We start from the raw sequence: 26,367 nt of genomic DNA, 5'->3' as shown, positions 1-26,367 counted from the left end.
GTAATTCATTTCCTCTATTGACCAGTGAGGTAGCCATGTATGGAGGTGCTGTAGAGTGAAAATCAAGTTTCAAATGGGCAGTGATCCCTGTGCCTGGATAGCTCAGTCAGTAGAGCATCAGACTTTTAATCTGAGGGTCCAGGGTTCAAGTCCCTGTTCAGGCGTATCTTTGCTTCTTTTACAAAAAATTTAGCAGGAAATATGAATTGCTCATTCTAATATGTGCTATTCCTGATGGCATCGCAACCTTGGGCAATATGACTCTAAGGTAGTGGAGTCCAGAGTTCTTGGATGCTTTGCCAACATTTCAAGCCTGACTGTGCTTCTAAATAGCATGAAATAGCAATCTTTGTACAAAGTTTTAATATTGGGGAGACAGATTGGTCGAAAAAAAAGCAGACAGGCGCTGCTGAGATTCGAACTCAGGATCTCCTGTTTACTAGACAGGCGCTTTAACCAACTAAGCTACAGCACCTTTTTTGCATCTAGTCTCCTTTCCTTCCTCATGTAATCATTTAGAAGTGAAATCCACTTTTTTAAGGCTGGGCTTCTGTTGCAATATAACGTTTCAAAATGTTTTCCAATTGACTGAAACTCCATTGCACAAAATGAGCATGTCATTAATCGTCGATTTAGAGTGGACTGCATTGCCCAGTGTGTGCATTGAGGAGCACATGTTCGTCTTTACTGGGGAGCAAGTTTGCACTCATGAATGTGGCAAAACATTCAAATCCGTAAGTGGGTGAACATTAAAGTCCTAGATGCTGCAAATCTCTATATCTGGATACGGAATGACTGAAAAAAGTTATGTCTCCAGTGTCAAAATGTGTCTAATGCACTAGTAATTCATTTCCTTTATTGACCAGTGAGGTAGCCATGTATGGAGGTGCTGTAGAGTGAAAATCAAGTTTCAAATGGGCAGTGATACCTGTGCCTGGATAGCTCAGTCGGTAGAGCATCAGACTTTTAATCTGAGGGTCCAGGGTTCAAGTCCCTGTTCAGGTGTTCCTTTGCTTCTTTTACAAAAAATTAAGCAGGAAATATGAATTGCTCATTCTAATATGTGCTATTTCTGATGGCATCGCAACCTTGGGCAATATGACTCTAAGGTAGTGGAGTCCAGAGTTCTTGGATGCTTTGCCAACATTTCAAGCCTGACTGTGCTTCTAAATAGCATGAAATAGCAATCTTTGTACAAAGTTTTAATATTGGGGAGACAGATTGGTCGAAAAAAAAGCAGACAGGCGCTGCTGAGATTCGAACTCAGGATCTCCTGTTTACTAGACCAACTAAGCCACAGCACCTCTTTTGCATCTGATCTCCTTTCCTTCCTCATGTAATCATTTAGAAGTGAAATCCACTTTTTTTAAGGCTGGGCTTCTGTTGCAATATAACTTTACAAAATGTTTTCCAATTGACTGAAACTCCATTGCACAAAACGAGCATGTCATTAATCGTTGATTTAGAGTGGACTGCATTGCCCAGTGTGTGCATTGAGGAGCACATGTTCGTCTTTACTGGGGAGCAAGTTTGCACTCATGAATGTGGCAAAACATTAAAATCCGTAAGTGGGTGAACATTAAAGTCCTAGATGCTGCAAATCTCTATATTTGGATACGGAATGACTGAAAAAAGTTATGTCTCCAGTGTCAAGATGTGTGTAATGCACTAGTAATTCATTTCCTTTATTGACCAGTGAGGTAGCCATGTATGGAGGTGCTGTAGAGTGAAAATCAAGTTTCAAATGGGCAGTGATCCCTGTGCCTGGATAGCTCAGTCGGTAGAGCATCAGACTTTTAATCTGAGGGTCCAGGGTTCAAGTCCCTGTTCAGGCGTACCTTTGCTTCTTTTACAAAAAATTAAGCAGGAAATATGAATTGCTCATTCTAATATGTGCTATTTCTGATGGCATCGCAACCTTGGGCAATATGACTCTAAGGTAGTGGAGTCCAGAGTTCTTGGATGCTTTGCCAACATTTCAAGCCTGACTGTGCTTCTAAATAGCATGAAATAGCAATCTTTGTACAAAGTTTTAATATTGGGGAGACAGATTGGTCGAAAAAAAAGCAGACAGGCGCTGCTGAGATTCGAACTCAGGACCTCCTGTTTACTAGACAGGCACCTTAACCAACTAAACCACAGAACCTTTTTTGCACCTGATCTCCTTTCCTTCCTCGTGTAATCATTTAGAAGTGAAATCCACTTTTTTTAAGGCTGGGCTTCTGTTGCAATATAACTTTTCAAAATGTTTTCCAATTGACTGAAACTCCATTACACAAAACGAGCATGTCAGTAATCGACGATTTAGAGTGGACTGCATTGCCCAGTGTGTGCATTGAGGAGCACATGTACGTCTTTACTGGGAAGCAAGTTTGCACTCATGAATGTGGCAAAACATTCAAATCCGTGGGGTGGGTGACCATTAAAGTCCTACATGCTGCAAATCTCTATACCTGGATACGGAATGACTGAAAAAAGGTATGTCTCCAGTGTCAAAATGTGTGTAATGCACTAGTAATTCATGCCCTTTATTGACCAGTGATGTAGCCATGTATGGAGATGCTGTAGAGTGAAAATTAAGTTTCAGATAAACAGTGATCGCTGTTCCCGGTTAGCTCAGTCGGTAGAGCATCAGACTTTTAATCTGAGGGTCCAGGGTTCAAGTCCCTGTTCAGGCGTACCTTTGCTTCTTTTACAAAAAATTAAGCAGGAAATATGAATTGCTCATTCTAATATGTGCTATTTCTGATGGCATCGCAACCTTGGGCAATATGACTCTAAGGTAGTGGAGTCCAGAGTTCTTGGATGCTTTGCCAACATTTCAAGCCTGACTGTGCTTCTAAATAGTATGAAATAGCAATCTTTGTACAAAGTTTTAATATTGGGGAGACAGATTGGTCGAAAAAAAGCAGACAGGCGCTGCTGAGATTCGAACTCAGGATCTCCTGTTTACTAGACAGGCGCTTTAACCAACTAAGCCACAGCACCTTTTTTGCATCTGGTCTCCTTTCCTTCCTCATGTAATCATTTAGAAGTGAAATCCACTTTTTTAAGGCTGGGCTTCTGTTGCAATATAACTTTTCAAAATGTTTTCCAATTGACTGAAACTCCATTGCACAAAACGAGCATGTCATTAATCGTCGATTTAGAGCGGACTGCATTGCCCAGTGTGTGAATTGAGGAGCACATGTTCGTCTTTCTGGGGAGCAAGTTTACACTCATGAATGTGGCAAAACATTCAAATCCGTGGGGTGGGTGACCATTAAAGTCCTACATGCTGCAAATCTCTATACCTGGATACGGAATGACTGAAAAAAGGTATGTCTCCAGTGTCAAAATGTGTGTAATGCACTAGTAATTCATTTCCTTTATTGACCAGTGAGGTAGCCATGTATGGTGGTGCTGTAGAGTGAAAATCAAGTTTGAAATAGGCAGAAATCCATGTGCCCGGATAGCTCAGTCGGTAGAGCATCAGACTTTTAATCTGAGGGTCCAGGGTTCAAGTCCCTGTTCAGGCGTACCTGTGCTTCTTTTACAAAAAATTAAGCAGGAAATATGAATTGCTCATTCTAATATTTGCTATTTCTGATGGCATTGTAACCTTGGGCAATATGACTCTAAGGTAGTGGAGACCAGAGTTCTTGGATGCTTTGCCAACATTTCAAGCCTGACTGTGCTTCTAAATAGCATGAAATAGCAATCTTTGTACAAAGTTTTAATATTGGGGAGACAGATTGGTCGAAAAAAAAGCAGAAAGGCGCTGCTGAGATTCAAACTCAGGACCTCCTGTTTACTAGACAGGCACTTTGACCAACTAAGCCACAGCACCTTTTTTGCATCTGGTCTCCTTTCCTTCCTCATGTAATCATTTAGATGTGAAATCCACTTTTTTAAGGCTGGGCTTCTGTTGCAATATACATTTTCAAAATGTTTTCCAATTGACTGAAACTCCATTGCACAAAACGAGCATGTCATTAATCATTGATTTAGAGTGGACTGCATTGCCCAGTGTGTGCATTGAGGAGCACATGTTCGTCTTTACTGGGGAGCAAGTTTGCACTCATGAATGTGGCAAAACATTCAAATCCGTAAGTGGGTGACCATTAAAGTCCTAGATGCTGCAAATCTCTATATCTGGATACGGAATGACTGAAAAAGTTATGTCTCCAGTGTCAAAATGTGTGTAATGCACTAGTAATTCATTTCCTTTATTGACCAGTGAGGTAGCCATGTATGGAGGTGCTGTAGAGTGAAAATCAAGTTTCAAATGGGCAGTGATCCCTGTGCCTGGATAGCTCAGTCGGTAGAGCATCAGACTTTTAATCTGAGGGTCCAGGGTTCAAGTCCCTGTTCAGGCGTACCTGTGCTTCTTTTACAAAAAATTAAGCAGGAAATATGAATTGCTCATTCTAATATGTGCTATTTCTGATGGCATCGCAACCTTGGGCAATATGACTCTAAGGTAGTGGAGTCCAGAGTTCTTGGATGCTTTGCCAACATTTCAAGCCTGACTGTGCTTCTAAATAGCATGAAATAGCAATCTTTGTACAAAGTTTTAATATTAGGGAGACAGATTGGTCGAAAAAAAAGCAGACAGGCGCTGCTGAGATTCGAACTCAGGATCTCCTGTTTACTAGACAGGCGCTTTAACCAACTAAGCCACAGCACCTTTTTTGCATCTGGTCTCCTTTCCTTCCTCATGTAATCATTTAGAAGTGAAATCCACTTTTTTAAGGCTGGGCTTCTGTTGCAATATAACTTTTCAAAATGTTTTCCAATTGACTGAAACTCCATTACACAAAACGAGCATGTCAGTAATCGACGATTTAGAGTGGACTGCATTGCCCAGTGTGTGCATTGAGGAGCACATGTACGTCTTTACTGGGAAGCAAGTTTGCACTCATGAATGTGGCAAAACATTCAAATCCGTTGGGTGGGTGACCATTAAAGTCCTACATGCTGCAAATCTCTATACCTGGATACGGAATGACTGAAAAAAGGTATGTCTCCAGTGTCAAAATGTGTGTAATGCACTAGTAATTCATGCCCTTTATTGACCAGTGATGTAGCCATGTATGGAGATGCTGTAGAGTGAAAATTAAGTTTCAGATAAACAGTGATCGCTGTTCCCGGTTAGCTCAGTCGGTAGAGCATCAGACTTTTAATCTGAGGGTCCAGGGTTCAAGTCCCTGTTCAGGCGTACCTTTGCTTCTTTTACAAAAAATTAAGCAGGAAATATGAATTGCTCATTCTAATATGTGCTATTTCTGATGGCATCGCAACCTTGGGCAATATGACTCTAAGGTAGTGGAGTCCAGAGTTCTTGGATGCTTTGCCAACATTTCAAGCCTGACTGTGCTTCTAAATAGCATGAAATAGCAATCTTTGTACAAAGTTTTAATATTGGGGAGACAGATTGGTCGAAAAAAAAGCAGACAGGCGCTGCTGAGATTCGAACTCAGGATCTCCTGTTTACTAGACAGGCGCTTTAACCAACTAAGCCACAGCACCTTTTTTGCATCTGGTCTCCTTTCCTTCCTCATGTAATCATTTAGAAGTGAAATCCACTTTTTTTAAGGCTGGGCTTCTGTTGCAATATAACTTTTCAAAATGTTTTCCAATTGACTGAAACTCCATTGCACAAAACGAGCATGTCATTAATCGTCGATTTAGAGCGGACTGCATTGCCCAGTGTGTGAATTGAGGAGCACATGTTCGTCTTTCTGGGGAGCAAGTTTACACTCATGAATGTGGCAAAACATTCAAATCCGTGGGGTGGGTGACCATTAAAGTCCTACATGCTGCAAATCTCTATACCTGGATACGGAATGACTGAAAAAAGGTATGTCTCCAGTGTCAAAATGTGTGTAATGCACTAGTAATTCATTTCCTTTATTGACCAGTGAGGTAGCCATGTATGGTGGTGCTGTAGAGTGAAAATCAAGTTTGAAATAGGCAGAAATCCATGTTCCCGGATAGCTCAGTCGGTAGAGCATCAGACTTTTAATCTGAGGGTCCAGGGTTCAAGTCCCTGTTCGAGCGTACCTTTGTTTCTTTTACAAAAAATTAAGCAGGAAATATGAATTGCTCATTCTAATATTTGCTATTTCTGATGGCATTGCAACCTTGGGCAATATGACTCTAAGGTAGTGGAGACCAGAGTTCTTGGATGCTTTGCCAACATTTCAAGCCTGACTGTGCTTCTAAACAGCATGAAATAGCAATCTTTGTACAAAGTTTTAATATTGGGGAGACAGATTGGTCGAAAAAAAAGCAGAAAGGCGCTGCTGAGATTCAAACTCAGGACCTCCTGTTTACTAGACAGGCACTTTGACCAACTAAGCCACAGCACCTTTTTTGCATCTGGTCTCCTTTCCTTCCTCATGTAATCATTTAGATGTGAAATCCACTTTTTTAAGGATGGGCTTCTGTTGCAATATAAATTTTCAAAATGTTTTCCAATTGACTGAAACTCCATTGCACAAAACGAGCATGTCATTAATCATTGATTTAGAGTGGACTGCATTGCCCAGTGTGTGCATTGAGGAGCACATGTTCGTCTTTACTGGGGAGCAAGTTTGCACTCATGAATGTGGCAAAACATTCAAATCCGTAAGTGGGTGACCATTAAAGTCCTAGATGCTGCAAATCTCTATATCTGGATACGGAATGACTGAAAAAAGTTATGTCTCCAGTGTCAAAATGTATGTAATGCACTAGTAATTCATTTCCTTTATTGACCAGTGAGGTAGCCATGTATGGAGGTGCTGTAGAGTGAAAATCAAGTTTCAAATAGGTCGAGATCCATGTGCCTGGATAGCTCAATGGTAGAGCATTAGACTTTTAATCTGAGGGTCCAGGGTTCAAGTCCCTGTTCAGGCGTACCTTTGCTTCTTTTACAAAAAATTAAGCAGGACATATGAATTGCTCATTCTAATGTGTGCTATTTCTGATGGCATCACAACCTTGGGCAATATGACTCTGAGGTAGTGGAGTCCAGAGTTCTTGGATACTTTGCCAACATTTCAAGCATGACTGTGCTTCTAAATAGCATGAAATAGCAATCTTTGTACAAAGTTTTAATATTGAGGAGACAGATTGGTTGAAAAAAAAAAGCAGAGAGGCGCTGCTGAGATTCAAACTCAGAATCTCCTGTTTACTAGACAGGCGCTTTAACCAACTAAGCCACAGCACCTTTTTTGCGCCTGATCTCCTTTCCTTCCTCGTGTAATCATTTAGAAGTGAAATCCACTTTTTTTAAGGCTGGGCTTCTGTTGCAATATAACTTTTCAAAATGTTTTCCAATTGACTGAAACTCCATTACACAAAACGAGCATGTCAGTAATCGACGATTTAGAGTGGACTGCATTGCCCAGTGTGTGCATTGAGGAGCACATGTATGTCTTTACTGGGAAGCAAGTTTGCACTCATGAATGTGGCAAAACATTCAAATCCGTGGGGTGGGTGACCATTAAAGTCCTACATGCTGCAAATCTCTATACCTGGATACGGAATGACTGAAAAAAGGTATGTCTCCAGTGTCAAAATGTGTGTAATGCACTAGTAATTCATGCCCTTTATTGACCAGTGATGTAGCCATGTATGGAGATGCTGTAGAGTGAAAATTAAGTTTCAGATAAACAGTGATCGCTGTTGCCGGTTAGCTCAGTCGGTAGAGCATCAGACTTTTAATCTGAGGGTCCAGGGTTCAAGTCCCTGTTAAGGCGTACCTTTGCTTCTTTTACAAAAAATTAAGCAGGAAATATGAATTGCTCATTATAATATTTGCTATTTCTGATGGCATTGCAACCTTGGGCAATATGACTCTAAGGTAGTGGAGACCAGAGTTCTTGGATGCTTTGCCAACATTTCAAGCCTGACTGTGCTTCTAAATAGCATGAAATAGCAATCTTTGTACAAAGTTTTAATATTGGGGAGACAGATTGGTCGAAAAAAAAGCAGAAAGGCACTGCTGAGATTCAAACTCAGGACCTCCTGTTTACTAGACAGGCACTTTGACCAACTAAGCCACAGCACCTTTTTTGCATCTGGTCTCCTTTCCTTCCTCATGTAATCATTTAGAAGTGAAATCCACTTTTTTAAGGCTGGGCTACTGTTGCAATATAACTTTTCAAAATGTTTTCCAATTGACTGAAACTCCATTGCACAAAACGAGCATGTCATTAATCATCGATTTAGAGTGGACTGCATTGCCCAGTGTGTGCATTGAGGAGCACATGTTCGTCTTTACTGGGGAGCAAGTTTGCACTCATGAATGTGGCAAAACATTCAAATCCGTAAGTGGGTGAACATTAAAGTCCTAGATGCTGCAAATCTCTATATCTGGATACGGAATGACTGAAAAAAGTTATGTCTCCAGTGTCAAAATGTGTGTAATGCACTAGTAATTCATTTCCTTTATGGACCAGTGAGGTAGCCATGTATGGAGGTGCTGTAGAGTGAAAATCAAGTTTCAAATGGGTAGTGATCCCTGTGCCTGGATAGCTCAGTCGGTAGAGCATCAGACTTTTAATCTGAGAGTCCAGGGTTCAAGTCCCTGTTCAGGCGTATGTTTGCTTCTTTTACAAAAAATTTAGCAGGAAATATGAATTGCTCATTCTAATATGTGCTATTTCTGATGGCATCGCAACCTTGGGCAATATGACTCTAAGGTAGTGGAGTCCAGAATTCTTGGATGCTTTGCCAACATTTCAAGCCTGACTGTGCTTCTAAATAGCATGAAATAACAATCTTTGTACAAAGTTTTAATATTGGGGAGACAGATTGGTCGAAAAAAAAGCAGACAGGCGCTGCTGAGATTCGAACTCAGGATCTCCTGTTTACTAGACAGGCGCTTTAACCAACTAAGCCACAGCACCTTTTTTGCATCTGGTCTCCTTTCCTTCCTCATGTAATCATTTAGAAGTGAAATCCACTTTTTTAAGGCTGGGCTTCTGTTGCAATATAACTTTTCAAAATGTTTTCCAATTGACTGAAACTCCATTGCACAAAACGAGCATGTCATTAATCGTCGATTTAGAGTGGACTGCATTGCCCAGTGTGTGCATTGAGGAGCACATGTTCGTCTTTACTGGGGAGCAAGTTTGCACTCATGAATGTGGCAAAACATTCAAATCCGTAAGTGGGTGAACATTAAAGTCCTAGATGCTGCAAATCTCTATATCTGGATACGGAATGACTGAAAAAAGTTATGTCTCCAGTGTCAAAATGTGTGTAATGCACTAGTAATTCATTTCCTTTATTGACCAGTGAGGTAGCCATGTATGGAGGTGCTGTAGAGTGAAAATCAAGTTTCAAATAGCAGTGATCCTTGTTTCTGGATAGCTCAGTCGGTAGAGCATCAGACTTTTAATCTGAGGGCCCAGGGTTCAAGTCCCTGTTCAGGCGTACCTGTGCTTCTTTTACAAAAAATTAAGCAGGAAATATGAATTGCTCATTCTAATATGTGCTATTTCTGATGGCATCGCAACCTTGGGCAATATGACTCTAAGGTAGTGGAGTCCAGAGTTCTTGGATGCTTTGCCAACATTTCAAGCCTGACTGTGCTTCTAAATAGCATGAAATAGCAATCTTTGTACAAAGTTTTAATATTGGGGAGACAGATTGGTCGAAAAAAAAAAGCAGAGAGGCGCTGCTGAGATTCGACCTCAGGACCTCCTGTTTACTAAACAGGCGCTTTAACCAACTAAGCCAAGCACCTTTTTTTGCATCTGGTCTCCTTTCCTTCCTCATGTAATCATTTAGAAGTGAAATCCACTTTTTTTAAGGCTGGGCTTCTGTTGCAATATAACTTTTCAAAATGTTTTCCAATTGACTGAAACTCCATTGCACAAAACGAGCATGTCATTAATCGTCGATTTAGAGCGGACTGCATTGCCCAGTGTGTGCATTGAGGAGCACATGTTCGTCTTTACTGGGGAGCAAGTTTGCACTCATGAATGTTGCAAAACATTCAAATCCGTAAGTGGGTGACCATTAAAGTCCTAGATGCTGCAAATCTCTATATCTGGATACGGAATGACTGAAAAAAGTTATGTCTCCAGTGTCAAAAAGTGTGTAATGCACTAGTAATTAATTTCCTTTATTGACCAGTGAGGTAGCCATGTATGGAGGTGCTGTAGAGTGAAAATCAAGTTTCAAATAGGCAGTGATCCTTGTGCCTGGATAGCTCAGTCGGTAGAGCATCAGACTTTTAATCTGAGGGCCCAGGGTTCAAGTCCCTGTTCAGGCGTACCTGTGCTTCTTTTACAAAAAATTAAGCAGGAAATATGAATTGCTCATTCTAATATGTGCTATTTCTGATGGCATCGCAACCTTGGGCAATATGACTCTAAGGTAGTGGAGTCCAGAGTTCTTGGATGCTTTGCCAACATTTGAAGCCTTACTGTGCTACTAAATAGCATGAAATAGCAATCTTTGTACAAAGTTTTAATATTGGGGAGACAGATTGGTCGAAAAAAAAGCAGAAAGGTGCTGCTGAGATTCAAACTCAGGACCTCCTGTTTACTAGACAGGCGCTTTGACCAACTAAGCCACAGCACCTTTTTTGCATCTGGCCTCCTTTCCTTCAACATGTAATCATTTAGATGTGAAATCCACTTTTTTTAAGGCTGGGCTTCTGTTGCAATATAACTTTTCAAAATGTTTTCCAATTGACTGAAACTCCATTGCACAAAACGAGCATGTCATTAATTGTTGATTTAGAGTGGACTGCATTGCCCAGTGTGTGCATTGAGGAGCACATGTTCGTCTTTACTGGGGAGCAAGTTTGCACTCATGAATGTGGCAAAACATTCAAATCCGTAAGTGGGTGACCATTAAAGTCCTAGATGCTGCAAATCTCTATATATGGATACGGAATGACTGAAAAAGTTATGTCTCCAGTGTCAAAATGTGTGTAATGCACTAGTAATTCATTTCCTTTATTGACCAGTGAGATAGCCATGTATGGAGGTGCTGTAGAGTGAAAATCAAGTTTCAAATGGGCATTGATCCCTGTGCTTGGATAGCTCAGTTGGTAGAGCACCAGACTTTTAATCTGAGGGTCCAGGGTTCGGTGCTTCTTTTACAAAAAATTAAGCAGGAAATATGAATTGCTCATTCTAATATGTGCTATTTCTGATGGCATCGCAACCTTGGGCAATATGACTCTAAGGTAGTGGAGTCCAGAGTTCTTGGATGCTTTGCCAACATTTCAAGCCTGACTGTGCTTCTAAATAGCATGAAATAGCAATCTTTGTACAAAGTTTTAATATTGGGGAGACAGATTGGTCGAAAAAAAAGCAGACAGGTGCTGTTGAGATTCGAACTCAGGATCTCCTGTTTACTAGACAGGCGCTTTAACCAACTAAGCCACAGCACCTTTTTTGCATCTGGTCTCCTTTCCTTCCTCATGTAATCATTTAGAAGTGAAATCCACTTTTTTAAGGCTGGGCTTCTGTTGCAATATAACTTTTCAAAATGTTTTCCAATTGACTGAAACTCCATTGCACAAAACGAGCATGTCATTAATCGTCGATTTAGAGTGGACTGCATTGCCCAGTGTGTGCATTGAGGAGCACATGTTCGTCTTTACTGGGGAGCAAGTTTGCACTCATGAATGTGGCAAAACATTCAAATCCGTAAGTGGGTGAACATTAAAGTCCTAGATGCTGCAAATCTCTATATCTGGATACGGAATGACTGAAAAAAGTTATGTCTCCAGTGTCAAAATGTGTGTAATGTACTAGTAATTCATTTCCTCTATTGACCAGTGAGGTAGCCATGTATGGAGGTGCTGTAGAGTGAAAATCAAGTTTCAAATGGGCAGTGATCCCTGTGCCTGGATAGCTCAGTCAGTAGAGCATCAGACTTTTAATCTGAGGGTCCAGGGTTCAAGTCCCTGTTCAGGCGTATCTTTGCTTCTTTTACAAAAAATTTAGCAGGAAATATGAATTGCTCATTCTAATATGTGCTATTCCTGATGGCATCGCAACCTTGGGCAATATGACTCTAAGGTAGTGGAGTCCAGAGTTCTTGGATGCTTTGCCAACATTTCAAGCCTGACTGTGCTTCTAAATAGCATGAAATAGCAATCTTTGTACAAAGTTTTAATATTGGGGAGACAGATTGGTCGAAAAAAAAGCAGACAGGCGCTGCTGAGATTCGAACTCAGGATCTCCTGTTTACTAGACAGGCGCTTTAACCAACTAAGCTACAGCACCTTTTTTGCATCTAGTCTCCTTTCCTTCCTCATGTAATCATTTAGAAGTGAAATCCACTTTTTTAAGGCTGGGCTTCTGTTGCAATATAACGTTTCAAAATGTTTTCCAATTGACTGAAACTCCATTGCACAAAATGAGCATGTCATTAATCGTCGATTTAGAGTGGACTGCATTGCCCAGTGTGTGCATTGAGGAGCACATGTTCGTCTTTACTGGGGAGCAAGTTTGCACTCATGAATGTGGCAAAACATTCAAATCCGTAAGTGGGTGAACATTAAAGTCCTAGATGCTGCAAATCTCTATATCTGGATACGGAATGACTGAAAAAAGTTATGTCTCCAGTGTCAAAATGTGTCTAATGCACTAGTAATTCATTTCCTTTATTGACCAGTGAGGTAGCCATGTATGGAGGTGCTGTAGAGTGAAAATCAAGTTTCAAATGGGCAGTGATACCTGTGCCTGGATAGCTCAGTCGGTAGAGCATCAGACTTTTAATCTGAGGGTCCAGGGTTCAAGTCCCTGTTCAGGTGTTCCTTTGCTTCTTTTACAAAAAATTAAGCAGGAAATATGAATTGCTCATTCTAATATGTGCTATTTCTGATGGCATCGCAACCTTGGGCAATATGACTCTAAGGTAGTGGAGTCCAGAGTTCTTGGATGCTTTGCCAACATTTCAAGCCTGACTGTGCTTCTAAATAGCATGAAATAGCAATCTTTGTACAAAGTTTTAATATTGGGGAGACAGATTGGTCGAAAAAAAAGCAGACAGGCGCTGCTGAGATTCGAACTCAGGATCTCCTGTTTACTAGACCAACTAAGCCACAGCACCTCTTTTGCATCTGATCTCCTTTCCTTCCTCATGTAATCATTTAGAAGTGAAATCCACTTTTTTTAAGGCTGGGCTTCTGTTGCAATATAACTTTACAAAATGTTTTCCAATTGACTGAAACTCCATTGCACAAAACGAGCATGTCATTAATCGTTGATTTAGAGTGGACTGCATTGCCCAGTGTGTGCATTGAGGAGCACATGTTCGTCTTTACTGGGGAGCAAGTTTGCACTCATGAATGTGGCAAAACATTAAAATCCGTAAGTGGGTGAACATTAAAGTCCTAGATGCTGCAAATCTCTATATTTGGATACGGAATGACTGAAAAAAGTTATGTCTCCAGTGTCAAGATGTGTGTAATGCACTAGTAATTCATTTCCTTTATTGACCAGTGAGGTAGCCATGTATGGAGGTGCTGTAGAGTGAAAATCAAGTTTCAAATGGGCAGTGATCCCTGTGCCTGGATAGCTCAGTCGGTAGAGCATCAGACTTTTAATCTGAGGGTCCAGGGTTCAAGTCCCTGTTCAGGCGTACCTTTGCTTCTTTTACAAAAAATTAAGCAGGAAATATGAATTGCTCATTCTAATATGTGCTATTTCTGATGGCATCGCAACCTTGGGCAATATGACTCTAAGGTAGTGGAGTCCAGAGTTCTTGGATGCTTTGCCAACATTTCAAGCCTGACTGTGCTTCTAAATAGCATGAAATAGCAATCTTTGTACAAAGTTTTAATATTGGGGAGACAGATTGGTCGAAAAAAAAGCAGACAGGCGCTGCTGAGATTCGAACTCAGGACCTCCTGTTTACTAGACAGGCACCTTAACCAACTAAGCCACAGAACCTTTTTTGCACCTGATCTCCTTTCCTTCCTCGTGTAATCATTTAGAAGTGAAATCCACTTTTTTTAAGGCTGGGCTTCTGTTGCAATATAACTTTTCAAAATGTTTTCCAATTGACTGAAACTCCATTACACAAAACGAGCATGTCAGTAATCGACGATTTAGAGTGGACTGCATTGCCCAGTGTGTGCATTGAGGAGCACATGTACGTCTTTACTGGGAAGCAAGTTTGCACTCATGAATGTGGCAAAACATTCAAATCCGTGGGGTGGGTGACCATTAAAGTCCTACATGCTGCAAATCTCTATACCTGGATACGGAATGACTGAAAAAAGGTATGTCTCCAGTGTCAAAATGTGTGTAATGCACTAGTAATTCATGCCCTTTATTGACCAGTGATGTAGCCATGTATGGAGATGCTGTAGAGTGAAAATTAAGTTTCAGATAAACAGTGATCGCTGTTCCCGGTTAGCTCAGTCGGTAGAGCATCAGACTTTTAATCTGAGGGTCCAGGGTTCAAGTCCCTGTTCAGGCGTACCTTTGCTTCTTTTACAAAAAATTAAGCAGGAAATATGAATTGCTCATTCTAATATGTGCTATTTCTGATGGCATCGCAACCTTGGGCAATATGACTCTAAGGTAGTGGAGTCCAGAGTTCTTGGATGCTTTGCCAACATTTCAAGCCTGACTGTGCTTCTAAATAGTATGAAATAGCAATCTTTGTACAAAGTTTTAATATTGGGGAGACAGATTGGTCGAAAAAAAGCAGACAGGCGCTGCTGAGATTCGAACTCAGGATCTCCTGTTTACTAGACAGGCGCTTTAACCAACTAAGCCCCAGCACCTTTTTTGCATCTGGTCTCCTTTCCTTCCTCATGTAATCATTTAGAAGTGAAATCCACTTTTTTAAGGCTGGGCTTCTGTTGCAATATAACTTTTCAAAATGTTTTCCAATTGACTGAAACTCCATTGCACAAAACGAGCATGTCATTAATCGTCGATTTAGAGCGGACTGCATTGCCCAGTGTGTGAATTGAGGAGCACATGTTCGTCTTTCTGGGGAGCAAGTTTACACTCATGAATGTGGCAAAACATTCAAATCCGTGGGGTGGGTGACCATTAAAGTCCTACATGCTGCAAATCTCTATACCTGGATACGGAATGACTGAAAAAAGGTATGTCTCCAGTGTCAAAATGTGTGTAATGCACTAGTAATTCATTTCCTTTATTGACCAGTGAGGTAGCCATGTATGGTGGTGCTGTAGAGTGAAAATCAAGTTTGAAATAGGCAGAAATCCATGTGCCCGGATAGCTCAGTCGGTAGAGCATCAGACTTTTAATCTGAGGGTCCAGGGTTCAAGTCCCTGTTCAGGCGTACCTGTGCTTCTTTTACAAAAAATTAAGCAGGAAATATGAATTGCTCATTCTAATATTTGCTATTTCTGATGGCATTGTAACCTTGGGCAATATGACTCTAAGGTAGTGGAGACCAGAGTTCTTGGATGCTTTGCCAACATTTCAAGCCTGACTGTGCTTCTAAATAGCATGAAATAGCAATCTTTGTACAAAGTTTTAATATTGGGGAGACAGATTGGTCGAAAAAAAAGCAGAAAGGCGCTGCTGAGATTCAAACTCAGGACCTCCTGTTTACTAGACAGGCACTTTGACCAACTAAGCCACAGCACCTTTTTTGCATCTGGTCTCCTTTCCTTCCTCATGTAATCATTTAGATGTGAAATCCACTTTTTTAAGGCTGGGCTTCTGTTGCAATATACATTTTCAAAATGTTTTCCAATTGACTGAAACTCCATTGCACAAAACGAGCATGTCATTAATCATTGATTTAGAGTGGACTGCATTGCCCAGTGTGTGCATTGAGGAGCACATGTTCGTCTTTACTGGGGAGCAAGTTTGCACTCATGAATGTGGCAAAACATTCAAATCCGTAAGTGGGTGACCATTAAAGTCCTAGATGCTGCAAATCTCTATATCTGGATACGGAATGACTGAAAAAGTTATGTCTCCAGTGTCAAAATGTGTGTAATGCACTAGTAATTCATTTCCTTTATTGACCAGTGAGGTAGCCATGTATGGAGGTGCTGTAGAGTGAAAATCAAGTTTCAAATGGGCAGTGATCCCTGTGCCTGGATAGCTCAGTCGGTAGAGCATCAGACTTTTAATCTGAGGGTCCAGGGTTCAAGTCCCTGTTCAGGCGTACCTGTGCTTCTTTTACAAAAAATTAAGCAGGAAATATGAATTGCTCATTCTAATATGTGCTATTTCTGATGGCATCGCAACCTTGGGCAATATGACTCTAAGGTAGTGGAGTCCAGAGTTCTTGGATGCTTTGCCAACATTTCAAGCCTGACTGTGCTTCTAAATAGCATGAAATAGCAATCTTTGTACAAAGTTTTAATATTAGGGAGACAGATTGGTCGAAAAAAAAGCAGACAGGCGCTGCTGAGATTCGAACTCAGGATCTCCTGTTTACTAGACAGGCGCTTTAACCAACTAAGCCACAGCACCTTTTTTGCATCTGGTCTCCTTTCCTTCCTCATGTAATCATTTAGAAGTGAAATCCACTTTTTTAAGGCTGGGCTTCTGTTGCAATATAACTTTTCAAAATGTTTTCCAATTGACTGAAACTCCATTACACAAAACGAGCATGTCAGTAATCGACGATTTAGAGTGGACTGCATTGCCCAGTGTGTGCATTGAGGAGCACATGTACGTCTTTACTGGGAAGCAAGTTTGCACTCATGAATGTGGCAAAACATTCAAATCCGTTGGGTGGGTGACCATTAAAGTCCTACATGCTGCAAATCTCTATACCTGGATACGGAATGACTGAAAAAAGGTATGTCTCCAGTGTCAAAATGTGTGTAATGCACTAGTAATTCATGCCCTTTATTGACCAGTGATGTAGCCATGTATGGAGATGCTGTAGAGTGAAAATTAAGTTTCAGATAAACAGTGATCGCTGTTCCCGGTTAGCTCAGTCGGTAGAGCATCAGACTTTTAATCTGAGGGTCCAGGGTTCAAGTCCCTGTTCAGGCGTACCTTTGCTTCTTTTACAAAAAATTAAGCAGGAAATATGAATTGCTCATTCTAATATGTGCTATTTCTGATGGCATCGCAACCTTGGGCAATATGACTCTAAGGTAGTGGAGTCCAGAGTTCTTGGATGCTTTGCCAACATTTCAAGCCTGACTGTGCTTCTAAATAGCATGAAATAGCAATCTTTGTACAAAGTTTTAATATTGGGGAGACAGATTGGTCGAAAAAAAAGCAGACAGGCGCTGCTGAGATTCGAACTCAGGATCTCCTGTTTACTAGACAGGCGCTTTAACCAACTAAGCCACAGCACCTTTTTTGCATCTGGTCTCCTTTCCTTCCTCATGTAATCATTTAGAAGTGAAATCCACTTTTTTTAAGGCTGGGCTTCTGTTGCAATATAACTTTTCAAAATGTTTTCCAATTGACTGAAACTCCATTGCACAAAACGAGCATGTCATTAATCGTCGATTTAGAGCGGACTGCATTGCCCAGTGTGTGAATTGAGGAGCACATGTTCGTCTTTCTGGGGAGCAAGTTTACACTCATGAATGTGGCAAAACATTCAAATCCGTGGGGTGGGTGACCATTAAAGTCCTACATGCTGCAAATCTCTATACCTGGATACGGAATGACTGAAAAAAGGTATGTCTCCAGTGTCAAAATGTGTGTAATGCACTAGTAATTCATTTCCTTTATTGACCAGTGAGGTAGCCATGTATGGTGGTGCTGTAGAGTGAAAATCAAGTTTGAAATAGGCAGAAATCCATGTTCCCGGATAGCTCAGTCGGTAGAGCATCAGACTTTTAATCTGAGGGTCCAGGGTTCAAGTCCCTGTTCGAGCGTACCTTTGTTTCTTTTACAAAAAATTAAGCAGGAAATATGAATTGCTCATTCTAATATTTGCTATTTCTGATGGCATTGCAACCTTGGGCAATATGACTCTAAGGTAGTGGAGACCAGAGTTCTTGGATGCTTTGCCAACATTTCAAGCCTGACTGTGCTTCTAAACAGCATGAAATAGCAATCTTTGTACAAAGTTTTAATATTGGGGAGACAGATTGGTCGAAAAAAAAGCAGAAAGGCGCTGCTGAGATTCAAACTCAGGACCTCCTGTTTACTAGACAGGCACTTTGACCAACTAAGCCACAGCACCTTTTTTGCATCTGGTCTCCTTTCCTTCCTCATGTAATCATTTAGATGTGAAATCCACTTTTTTAAGGATGGGCTTCTGTTGCAATATAAATTTTCAAAATGTTTTCCAATTGACTGAAACTCCATTGCACAAAACGAGCATGTCATTAATCATTGATTTAGAGTGGACTGCATTGCCCAGTGTGTGCATTGAGGAGCACATGTTAGTCTTTACTGGGGAGCAAGTTTGCACTCATGAATGTGGCAAAACATTCAAATCCGTAAGTGGGTGACCATTAAAGTCCTAGATGCTGCAAATCTCTATATCTGGATACGGAATGACTGAAAAAAGTTATGTCTCCAGTGTCAAAATGTATGTAATGCACTAGTAATTCATTTCCTTTATTGACCAGTGAGGTAGCCATGTATGGAGGTGCTGTAGAGTGAAAATCAAGTTTCAAATAGGTCGAGATCCATGTGCCTGGATAGCTCAATGGTAGAGCATTAGACTTTTAATCTGAGGGTCCAGGGTTCAAGTCCCTGTTCAGGCGTACCTTTGCTTCTTTTACAAAAAATTAAGCAGGACATATGAATTGCTCATTCTAATGTGTGCTATTTCTGATGGCATCACAACCTTGGGCAATATGACTCTGAGGTAGTGGAGTCCAGAGTTCTTGGATACTTTGCCAACATTTCAAGCATGACTGTGCTTCTAAATAGCATGAAATAGCAATCTTTGTACAAAGTTTTAATATTGAGGAGACAGATTGGTTGAAAAAAAAAAGCAGAGAGGCGCTGCTGAGATTCAAACTCAGAATCTCCTGTTTACTAGACAGGCGCTTTAACCAACTAAGCCACAGCACCTTTTTTGCGCCTGATCTCCTTTCCTTCCTCGTGTAATCATTTAGAAGTGAAATCCACTTTTTTTAAGGCTGGGCTTCTGTTGCAATATAACTTTTCAAAATGTTTTCCAATTGACTGAAACTCCATTACACAAAACGAGCATGTCAGTAATCGACGATTTAGAGTGGACTGCATTGCCCAGTGTGTGCATTGAGGAGCACATGTATGTCTTTACTGGGAAGCAAGTTTGCACTCATGAATGTGGCAAAACATTCAAATCCGTGGGGTGGGTGACCATTAAAGTCCTACATGCTGCAAATCTCTATACCTGGATACGGAATGACTGAAAAAAGGTATGTCTCCAGTGTCAAAATGTGTGTAATGCACTAGTAATTCATGCCCTTTATTGACCAGTGATGTAGCCATGTATGGAGATGCTGTAGAGTGAAAATTAAGTTTCAGATAAACAGTGATCGCTGTTGCCGGTTAGCTCAGTCGGTAGAGCATCAGACTTTTAATCTGAGGGTCCAGGGTTCAAGTCCCTGTTAAGGCGTACCTTTGCTTCTTTTACAAAAAATTAAGCAGGAAATATGAATTGCTCATTATAATATTTGCTATTTCTGATGGCATTGCAACCTTGGGCAATATGACTCTAAGGTAGTGGAGACCAGAGTTCTTGGATGCTTTGCCAACATTTCAAGCCTGACTGTGCTTCTAAATAGCATGAAATAGCAATCTTTGTACAAAGTTTTAATATTGGGGAGACAGATTGGTCGAAAAAAAAGCAGAAAGGCACTGCTGAGATTCAAACTCAGGACCTCCTGTTTACTAGACAGGCACTTTGACCAACTAAGCCACAGCACCTTTTTTGCATCTGGTCTCCTTTCCTTCCTCATGTAATCATTTAGAAGTGAAATCCACTTTTTTAAGGCTGGGCTTCTGTTGCAATATAACTTTTCAAAATGTTTTCCAATTGACTGAAACTCCATTGCACAAAACGAGCATGTCATTAATCATCGATTTAGAGTGGACTGCATTGCCCAGTGTGTGCATTGAGGAGCACATGTTCGTCTTTACTGGGGAGCAAGTTTGCACTCATGAATGTGGCAAAACATTCAAATCCGTAAGTGGGTGAACATTAAAGTCCTAGATGCTGCAAATCTCTATATCTGGATACGGAATGACTGAAAAAAGTTATGTCTCCAGTGTCAAAATGTGTGTAATGCACTAGTAATTCATTTCCTTTATTGACCAGTGAGGTAGCCATGTATGGAGGTGCTGTAGAGTGAAAATCAAGTTTCAAATGGGCAGTGATGCCTGTGCCTGGATAGCTCAGTCGGTAGAGCATCAGACTTTTAATCTGAGGGTCCAGGGTTCAAGTCCCTGTTCAGGCGTACCTTTGCTTCTTTTACAAAAAATTAAGCAGGAAATATGAATTGCCCATTCTAATATGTGCTATTTCTGATGGCATCGCAACCTTGGGCAATATGACTCTAAGGTAGTGGAGTCCAGAGTTCTTGGATGCTTTGCCAACATATCAAGCCTGACTGTGCTTCTAAATAGCATGAAATAGCAATCTTTGTACAAAGTTTTAATATTGGGGAGACAGATTGGTCGAAAAAAAGCAGACAGGCGCTGCTGAGATTCGAACTCAGGATCTCCTGTTTACTAGACAGGCGCTTTAACCAACTAAGCCACAGCACCTTTTTTGCATCTGGTCTCCTTTCCTTCCTCATGTAATCATTTAGAAGTGAAATCCACTTTTTTAAGGCTGGGCTTCTGTTGCAATATAACTTTTCAAAATGTTTTCCAATTGACTGAAACTCCATTGCACAAAACGAGCATGTCATTAATCGTCGATTTAGAGTGGACTGCATTGCCCAGTGTGTGCATTGAGGAGCACATGTTCGTCTTTACTGGGGAGCAAGTTTGCACTCATGAATGTGGCAAAACATTCAAATCCGTAAGTGGGTGAACATTAAAGTCCTAGATGCTGCAAATCTCTATATCTGGATACGGAATGACTGAAAAAAGTTATGTCTCCAGTGTCAAAATGTGTGTAATGCACTAGTAATTCATTTCCTTTATTGACCAGTGAGGTAGCCATGTATGGAGGTGCTGTAGAGTGAAAATCAAGTTTCAAATGGCAGTGATCCATCTGCCTGGATAGCTCAGTCAGTAGAGCATCAGACTTTTAATCTGAGGGTCCAGGGTTCAAGTCCCTGTTCAGGCGTACCTTTGCTTCTTTTACAAAAAATTAAGCAGGAAATATGAATTGCTCATTCTAATATGTGCTATTTCTGATGGCATCGCAACCTTGGGCAATATGACTCTAAGGTAGTGGAGTCCAGAGTTCTTGGATGCTTTGCCAACATATCAAGCCTGACTGTGCTTCTAAATAGCATGAAATAGCAATCTTTGTACAAAGTTTTAATATTGGGGAGACAGATTGGTCGAAAAAAAGCAGACAGGCGCTGCTGAGATTCGAACTCAGGATCTCCTGTTTACTAGACAGGCGCTTTAACCAACTAAGCCACAGCACCTTTTTTGCATCTGGTCTCCTTTCCTTCCTCATGTAATCATTTAGAAGTGAAATCCACTTTTTTAAGGCTGGGCTTCTGTTGCAATATAACTTTTCAAAATGTTTTCCAATTGACTGAAACTCCATTGCACAAAACGAGCATGTCATTAATCATCGATTTAGAGTGGACTGCATTGCCCAGTGTGTGCATTGAGGAGCACATATTCGTCTTTCTGGGGAGCAAGTTTACACTCATGAATGTGGCAAAACATTCAAATCCGTGGGGTGGGTGACCATTAAAGTCCTACATGCTGCAAATCTCTATACCTGGATACGGAATGACTGAAAAAAGGTATGTCTCCAGTGTCAAAATGTGTGTAATGCACTAGTAATTCATTTCCTTTATTGACCAGTGAGGTAGCCATGTATGGTGGTGCTGTAGAGTGAAAATCAAGTTTGAAATAGGCAGAAATCCATGTTCCTGGATAGCTCAGTCGGTAGAGCATCAGACTTTTAATCTGAGGGTCCAGGGTTCAAGTCCCTGTTCGAGCGTACCTTTGTTTCTTTTACAAAAAATTAAGCAGGAAATATGAATTGCTCATTCTAATATTTGCTATTTCTGATGGCATTGCAACCTTGGGCAATATGACTCTAAGGTAGTGGAGACCAGAGTTCTTGGATGCTTTGCCAACATTTCAAGCCTGACTGTGCTTCTAAACAGCATGAAATAGCAATCTTTGTACAAAGTTTTAATATTGGGGAGACAGATTGGTCGAAAAAAAAGCAGAAAGGCGCTGCTGAGATTCAAACTCAGGACCTCCTGTTTACTAGACAGGCACTTTGACCAACTAAGCCACAGCACCTTTTTTGTATCTGGTCTCCTTTCCTTCCTCATGTAATCATTTAGATGTGAAATCCACTTTTTTAAGGATGGGCTTCTGTTGCAATATAAATTTTCAAAATGTTTTCCAATTGACTGAAACTCCATTGCACAAAACGAGCATGTCATTAATCATTGATTTAGAGTGGACTGCATTGCCCAGTGTGTGCATTGAGGAGCACATGTTCGTCTTTACTGGGGAGCAAGTTTGCACTCATGAATGTGGCAAAACATTCAAATCCGTAAGTGGGTGACCATTAAAGTCCTAGATGCTGCAAATCTCTATATCTGGATACGGAATGACTGAAAAAAGTTATGTCTCCAGTGTCAAAATGTATGTAATGCACGAGTAATTCATTTCCTTTATTGACCAGTGAGGTAGCCATGTATGGAGGTGCTGTAGAGTGAAAATCAAGTTTCAAATAGGTCGAGATCCATGTGCCTGGATAGCTCAATGGTAGAGCATTAGACTTTTAATCTGAGGGTCCAGGGTTCAAGTCCCTGTTCAGGCGTACCTTTGCTTCTTTTACAAAAAATTAAGCAGGACATATGAATTGCTCATTCTAATGTGTGCTATTTCTGATGGCATCACAACCTTGGGCAATATGACTCTGAGGTAGTGGAGTCCAGAGTTCTTGGATACTTTGCCAACATTTCAAGCATGACTGTGCTTCTAAATAGCATGAAATAGCAATCTTTGTACAAAGTTTTAATATTGAGGAGACAGATTGGTTGAAAAAAAAAAGCAGAGAGGCGTTGCTGAGATTCAAACTCAGAATCTCCTGTTTACTAGACAGGCGCTTTAACCAACTAAGCCACAGCACCTTTTTTGCGCCTGATCTCCTTTCCTTCCTCGTGTAATCATTTAGAAGTGAAATCCACTTTTTTTAAGGCTGGGCTTCTGTTGCAATATAACTTTTCAAAATGTTTTCCAATTGACTGAAACTCCATTACACAAAACGAGCATGTCAGTAATCGACGATTTAGAGTGGACTGCATTGCCCAGTGTGTGCATTGAGGAGCACATGTATGTCTTTACTGGGAAGCAAGTTTGCACTCATGAATGTGGCAAAACATTCAAATCCGTGGGGTGGGTGACCATTAAAGTCCTACATGCTGCAAATCTCTATACCTGGATACGGAATGACTGAAAAAAGGTATGTCTCCAGTGTCAAAATGTGTGTAATGCACTAGTAATTCATGCCCTTTATTGACCAGTGATGTAGCCATGTATGGAGATGCTGTAGAGTGAAAATTAAGTTTCAGATAAACAGTGATCGCTGTTGCCGGTTAGCTCAGTCGGTAGAGCATCAGACTTTTAATCTGAGGGTCCAGGGTTCAAGTCCCTGTTAAGGCGTACCTTTGCTTCTTTTACAAAAAATTAAGCAGGAAATATGAATTGCTCATTATAATATTTGCTATTTCTGATGGCATTGCAACCTTGGGCAATATGACTCTAAGGTAGTGGAGACCAGAGTTCTTGGATGCTTTGCCAACATTTCAAGCCTGACTGTGCTTCTAAATAGCATGAAATAGCAATCTTTGTACAAAGTTTTAATATTGGGGAGACAGATTGGTCGAAAAAAAAGCAGAAAGGCACTGCTGAGATTCAAACTCAGGACCTCCTGTTTACTAGACAGGCACTTTGACCAACTAAGCCACAGCACCTTTTTTGCATCTGGTCTCCTTTCCTTCCTCATGTAATCATTTAGAAGTGAAATCCACTTTTTTAAGGCTGGGCTTCTGTTGCAATATAACTTTTCAAAATGTTTTCCAATTGACTGAAACTCCATTGCACAAAACGAGCATGTCATTAATCATCGATTTAGAGTGGACTGCATTGCCCAGTGTGTGCATTGAGGAGCACATGTTCGTCTTTACTGGGGAGCAAGTTTGCACTCATGAATGTGGCAAAACATTCAAATCCGTAAGTGGGTGAACATTAAAGTCCTAGATGCTGCAAATCTCTATATCTGGATACGGAATGACTGAAAAAAGTTATGTCTCCAGTGTCAAAATGTGTGTAATGCACTAGTAATTCATTCCCTTTATTGACCAGTGAGGTAGCCATGTATGGAGGTGCTGTAGAGTGAAAATCAAGTTTCAAATGGGCAGTGATGCCTGTGCCTGGATAGCTCAGTCGGTAGAGCATCAGACTTTTAATCTGAGGGTCCAGGGTTCAAGTCCCTGTTCAGGAGTACCTTTGCTTCTTTTACAAAAAATTAAGCAGGAAATATGAATTGCCCATTCTAATATGTGCTATTTCTGATGGCATCGCAACCTTGGGCAATATGACTCTAAGGTAGTGGAGTCCAGAGTTCTTGGATGCTTTGCCAACATATCAAGCCTGACTGTGCTTCTAAATAGCATGAAATAGCAATCTTTGTACAAAGTTTTAATATTGGGGAGACAGATTGGTCGAAAAAAAGCAGACAGGCGCTGCTGAGATTCGAACTCAGGATCTCCTGTTTACTAGACAGGCGCTTTAACCAACTAAGCCACAGCACCTTTTTTGCATCTGGTCTCCTTTCCTTCCTCATGTAATCATTTAGAAGTGAAATCCACTTTTTTAAGGCTGGGCTTCTGTTGCAATATAACTTTTCAAAATGTTTTCCAATTGACTGAAACTCCATTGCACAAAACGAGCATGTCATTAATCGTTGATTTAGAGTGGACTGCATTGCCCAGTGTGTGCATTGAGGAGCACATGTTCGTCTTTACTGGGGAGCAAGTTTGCACTCATGAATGTGGCAAAACATTCAAATCCGTAAGTGGGTGAACATTAAAGTCCTAGATGCTGCAAATCTCTATATCTGGATACGGAATGACTGAAAAAAGTTATGTCTCCAGTGTCAAAATGTGTGTAATGCACTAGTAATTCATTTCCTTTATTGACCAGTGAGGTAGCCATGTATGGAGGTGCTGTAGAGTGAAAATCAAGTTTCAAATGGCAGTGATCCATCTGCCTGGATAGCTCAGTCGGTAGAGCATCAGACTTTTAATCTGAGGGTCCAGGGTTCAAGTCCCTGTTCAGGCGTACCTTTGCTTCTTTTACAAAAAATTAAGCAGGAAATATGAATTGCTCATTCTAATATGTGCTATTTCTGATGGCATCGCAACCTTGGGCAATATGACTCTAAGGTAGTGGAGTCCAGAGTTCTTGGATGCTTTGCCAACATATCAAGCCTGACTGTGCTTCTAAATAGCATGAAATAGCAATCTTTGTACAAAGTTTTAATATTGGGGAGACAGATTGGTCGAAAAAAAGCAGACAGGCGCTGCTGAGATTCGAACTCAGGATCTCCTGTTTACTAGACAGGCGCTTTAACCAACTAAGCCAGAGCACCTTTTTTGCATCTGGTCTCCTTTCCTTCCTCATGTAATCATTTAGAAGTGAAATCCACTTTTTTAAGGCTGGGCTTCTGTTGCAATATAACTTTTCAAAATGTTTTCCAATTGACTGAAACTCCATTGCACAAAACGAGCATGTCATTAATCATCGATTTAGAGTGGACTGCATTGCCCAGTGTGTGCATTGAGGAGCACATATTCGTCTTTACTGGGGAGCAAGTTTGCACTCATGAATGTGGCAAAACATTCAAATCCGTAAGTGGGTGAACATTAAAGTCCTAGATGCTGCAAATCTCTATATCTGGATACGGAATGACTGAAAAAAGTTATGTCTCCAGTGTCAAAATGTGTGTAATGCACTAGTAATTCATTTCCTTTATTGACCAGTGAGGTAGCCATGTATGGAGGTGCTGTAGAGCGAAAATCAAGTTTCAAATGGGCAGTGATCCCTGTGCCTGGATAGCTCAGTCGGTAGAGCATCAGACTTTTAATCTGAGGGTCCAGGGTTCAAGTCCCTGTTCAGGCGTACCTTTTCTTCTTTTACAAAAAATTAAGCAGGAAATATGAATTGCTCATTCTAATATGTGCTATTTCTGATGGCATCGCAACCTTGGGCAATATGACTCTAAGGTAGTGGAGTCCAGAGTTCTTGGATGCTTTGCCAACATTTCAAGCCTCACTGTGCTTCTAAA

The 26,367-nt window shown here is 40.8% G+C and overlaps 10 non-coding genes across 10 annotated transcripts; all 10 read right to left on the bottom strand.

The window, feature by feature from the left end:
* Positions 1 to 2,914: 2,914 nt before the first annotated feature.
* On the bottom strand, positions 2,915 to 2,988 carry TRNAT-AGU (transfer RNA threonine (anticodon AGU)). Its single transcript has one exon. It is a non-coding gene; the product is annotated as a tRNA-Thr (tRNA).
* Positions 2,989 to 4,595: 1,607 nt separating this feature from the next.
* Positions 4,596 to 4,669, bottom strand: TRNAT-AGU (transfer RNA threonine (anticodon AGU)). The gene has a single exon. It is a non-coding gene; the product is annotated as a tRNA-Thr (tRNA).
* A 768-nt stretch (positions 4,670 to 5,437) lies between these two features.
* TRNAT-AGU (transfer RNA threonine (anticodon AGU)) lies at positions 5,438 to 5,511 on the bottom strand. The gene has a single exon. It is a non-coding gene; the product is annotated as a tRNA-Thr (tRNA).
* A 3,294-nt stretch (positions 5,512 to 8,805) lies between these two features.
* TRNAT-AGU (transfer RNA threonine (anticodon AGU)) lies at positions 8,806 to 8,879 on the bottom strand. The gene has a single exon. It is a non-coding gene; the product is annotated as a tRNA-Thr (tRNA).
* Positions 8,880 to 10,489: 1,610 nt separating this feature from the next.
* Positions 10,490 to 10,563, bottom strand: TRNAT-AGU (transfer RNA threonine (anticodon AGU)). The gene has a single exon. It is a non-coding gene; the product is annotated as a tRNA-Thr (tRNA).
* A 5,781-nt stretch (positions 10,564 to 16,344) lies between these two features.
* Positions 16,345 to 16,418, bottom strand: TRNAT-AGU (transfer RNA threonine (anticodon AGU)). The gene has a single exon. It is a non-coding gene; the product is annotated as a tRNA-Thr (tRNA).
* A 768-nt stretch (positions 16,419 to 17,186) lies between these two features.
* Positions 17,187 to 17,260, bottom strand: TRNAT-AGU (transfer RNA threonine (anticodon AGU)). Its single transcript has one exon. It is a non-coding gene; the product is annotated as a tRNA-Thr (tRNA).
* Positions 17,261 to 20,553: 3,293 nt separating this feature from the next.
* Positions 20,554 to 20,627, bottom strand: TRNAT-AGU (transfer RNA threonine (anticodon AGU)). Its single transcript has one exon. It is a non-coding gene; the product is annotated as a tRNA-Thr (tRNA).
* Positions 20,628 to 21,392: 765 nt separating this feature from the next.
* Positions 21,393 to 21,466, bottom strand: TRNAT-AGU (transfer RNA threonine (anticodon AGU)). The gene has a single exon. It is a non-coding gene; the product is annotated as a tRNA-Thr (tRNA).
* A 3,292-nt stretch (positions 21,467 to 24,758) lies between these two features.
* On the bottom strand, positions 24,759 to 24,832 carry TRNAT-AGU (transfer RNA threonine (anticodon AGU)). Its single transcript has one exon. It is a non-coding gene; the product is annotated as a tRNA-Thr (tRNA).
* Between the last annotated feature and the right edge of the window lie 1,535 nt (positions 24,833 to 26,367).

This window comes from Ambystoma mexicanum, unplaced genomic scaffold (assembly GCF_040938575.1).
Source record: "Ambystoma mexicanum isolate Mex_15411 unplaced genomic scaffold, UKY_AmexF1_1 Mex_scaf1, whole genome shotgun sequence".
Lineage (NCBI taxonomy): Eukaryota > Metazoa > Chordata > Amphibia > Caudata > Ambystomatidae > Ambystoma > Ambystoma mexicanum.
This window is presented reverse-complemented; position numbering and strand designations above follow the sequence as displayed.